The sequence below is a fragment of the Octodon degus genome, unplaced genomic scaffold, assembly GCF_000260255.1.
Source record: "Octodon degus isolate 3935 unplaced genomic scaffold, OctDeg1.0 scaffold00035, whole genome shotgun sequence".
In the NCBI taxonomy this organism is placed as follows: Eukaryota; Metazoa; Chordata; class Mammalia; order Rodentia; family Octodontidae; genus Octodon; species Octodon degus.
In genome coordinates this window covers 9,030,035-9,033,251 of record NW_004524611.1, presented here as the reverse complement: position 1 = coordinate 9,033,251, position 3,217 = coordinate 9,030,035, and the positions used below count along the sequence as shown (strand labels likewise).

Sequence of the window (3,217 nt, the reverse complement as noted above, 5' to 3'; positions counted from 1 at the left end):
CCGCCGGCGCAGGGTAGCAGGAAGCTCTCCACACACTCACTGGACCTGGGCTAGGACTGGGTCTGGGGGTTCCCGGAAGTCGGCAGAAATTTCTACTCGGCGGGAGGGGTGGGGACGTACGGCAGAGTGGTGTGGGGCAGCCCGAGGGGATCCTATTGTCCTCTTAAAAACTAATCAATGGCTATTCCCACAGGGTGCCTTCAAAACAGTTTTTCTCAGGAAGGAAACAAATACCCTCCACTCATTTTTGTCTTATTTTTAATAATACAGTTAGTGACTTTAGGTATCTTACAACAAACTCCCCCAGCTAATCTCTTCTGGAATTCTGTGTGTGGGAATTTGGAGGCTGGCCAGTGGTGGATATGTCCAAAAGGACATCACTAGACCAGTACTGTGATCCCAAGTTATTCTCTGGCTACATAATGCTTATGTGAATAGCAAGATCTGAATGCAAAACACAGACAGACACTGCTACCAGACATAGACGGAAGCTATGCACACATTACAGCGGCCACTGGGATTTTATTTATTGGTAAATTTTAAATTACATTTTCAATTTCATTGTCTGATATCAGATTATTTAGAACTTTTGTATATTCTTGGTTTAGTTTTGGCAATTTGACTATGTCTAGGAATCTGTCCATTTCTTCTGTGTTTTCCATCTTGTTAGGATATAGGTTCTCATAGTAGGTAATGATGATCTCCTAGATTTCTGTAGTATCTGTTGTGATTTCTCCCTTTTCATTCCTGATTGCTTGAATTCATATCATTTTTTTCCCTTTTTTTGATGAAGTTGACTAATGGCTTTCAATTTTATTTATTCTTTCAAAGAACCAATTGTTTGTTTCAGTGATTCTTTGTATTGTTTTCTTAGTCTATATTGCATTAATTTCTGCTATTTATGATTTTCTCCCTTGTATGAAGTTTAGGCATGAGTTATCTTTTTCTAGAACTTTGAGGTTCAACATCAGGTTGTTTATTGGAGCTTATTTTGTTTTTCGGATGTGTGAGTTCATTGCTATAAATTTCCCTCATAGAACTGCTTTTACTTTGTCCTGTAAGTTTCAGTATGTAATATAGGTATTATTGTTTAATTGTATATACTGAATAATTTTTCTGTGACCCATTGTTTGTTCAGAAGGATGTCGTTTATTTCCATGTGTTTATGTAGTTCTTGTTATTTCCTTTCTCATTAAGTTCCAGTTTCATTGCACAATGGACAGGTTGTCATGGGACGACCTTATTTCTCCATCAATTTGGGTGCATAGATATATATGATTGCTATCTTTTCTTCTTGGAGTTTCTCCCTATAAGTAGTGGAGTTCTCCACTATTTAATTGCTTGCCCTGCCTGGTGGCTTCTGTATGTTGGTTTCACTAATAAGTAGCTAGTGATCTTCCTTATCTCTTTTGGTCAGTTTTGGCTTCAAGTTTGCATTATCTGCAAACAGAATAACTGCTTTCTTTAATGGGTTCCTGTTGCATGGAGTATTGTTTTCCATCATTTGACTTTTAGTCTATGGATTTTTTTTTTTTTTTTAGCAAATGTGTTTCTTGAATGCAGTATATTGTTGGATCTTACTTCTTAATTCATTCTGCCAGTCTGTTTCTTTTGATTGGTAAGTTGAGATCACTTACATTTCTGTTTATAACTGATATCTATCTATCTATCATCTATCTATCTATCTATCTATCTATCTATCTATCTATCTGCTTTCATTTTCCTATTATTTTCCTGCTGTTTGTTCGTGTCTTTCTTCACTATATAATTGCTTGCCCTGCCTGGTGGCTTCTTTTTATTGGTGTTCCTGTGGTTGTGGTTCTCTTTCTAATATGTTCTTCAGATCATTCTGTAGAATTGATTTTGTGGTCATAAATTTCTTCAGTTGTTCTTTGTCATGGAAGTATCTTACTTCTCCACCAATTTTGAAAGGTATTTTTGTGCAGCACATCAATGTGGGGTGAGGATTGTTTTCCTTTAGGCTTGAAATATCTCAGCAAAGCTTTCCTTGATTTGAAGATTTGTGTTGGGAAGTCTGCTGTGATTCTTTTTTTTAAAAATTTATTTGTGTGTGTGTGTGTGTGTGTGTGTGTGTGTGGCCAGCTCAGCCCACCGGGGGTGGAGCTGGCTGGCATGTGGTGCTGGGGGATTGAACCGCGGTCCCTGTGCTTTGCTAAGCTTGTTCTAAGTAGGTGCTTTAGACCACTGAGCCATCCCACCAGCCCATCTGCTGTGATTCTGATGGCCTCTCCTTTCTAAGTGATATATTTCTTTAGTTGTTCTTAATATTTTGTTGTTGTGCTGAATTTCTGGAATTTTGATTATTATATGCCTTGGTATAGATTTGTTTTGGCTATGGATATTTGGAATTCTATATGCTTCATTTATTTATGACTCCCAGAAAGATTTATAGGGACCTCAGAAGTGATCATGCTGTATTTTGAGAACTGCTGGACTAACATGTACTTGAGGAATCACCTTCATTTCTCTCTCTCCTTCCTTCTTTCCTTTTGTTCTTTTCCTTCCTTTTTCTTTTCCTTCCTTCTTTCTCCTGCCTGTCTCTCTTTCATTCCTTCCTTATTCCCTCCCTCTCTTCTGTCCTCCCTTCTTTGAGAAGGTCTCACTAAAAGTTTCCCAGTCTAGCCTTGAAATCATGATCCTCCTGCCTTAGCCTCTTGAGCAACTAACTAGTATTATAGGTATGCACCATCGTACCTGGCACTAAACACTCATTTTAATAATCCGTCTTCCCTGTATAAATACTGGCTGAAGGTTCCTGCTTAGATCCTGCCAGGTTTCTTTGCATGCTGAAAGGTGGGCTGTGGACAATGTGGAAACCAGAATGTGCTTCTGGACATTCTGAACTCCAACCTTTGGGTTCCCTCATAGCTGGAAAGTTCTTGGGATTTTCATGGGCTTTTATCATGGGTGCTGTCTAGGGAGGCAGAACACCCAGCCCAGTCTCACCACCCATGAGCTGCCCATGGCAGCTCAACACAATCAATGGCTCAGTGTTAGCCTGAAATCCACTGCAGAGTAGGTGTACATCATCGAGTAGCCCCTGGGACATTCTCAACCTGTGTTGAAGCCACAAGAGGGGAAACTGAGGACCAAGGGCTGCAATTTGCCCAAGATCACAAAGTGCTGTTCCCAACACACTGAGGCTAAAATCCTGTTTATGCCTGCTGACTTCTTGGATTAGATTTTCAGCTCACAG

General features: G+C 39.6%; 1 non-coding gene across 1 annotated transcript; it reads right to left on the bottom strand.

Moving 5' to 3' along the window:
- Positions 1-325: 325 nt before the first annotated feature.
- On the bottom strand, positions 326-509 carry LOC111816619. Its single transcript, XR_002820978.1, has one exon. It is a non-coding gene; the product is annotated as a small nucleolar RNA SNORA23 (small nucleolar RNA).
- Positions 510-3,217: the final 2,708 nt, after the last annotated feature.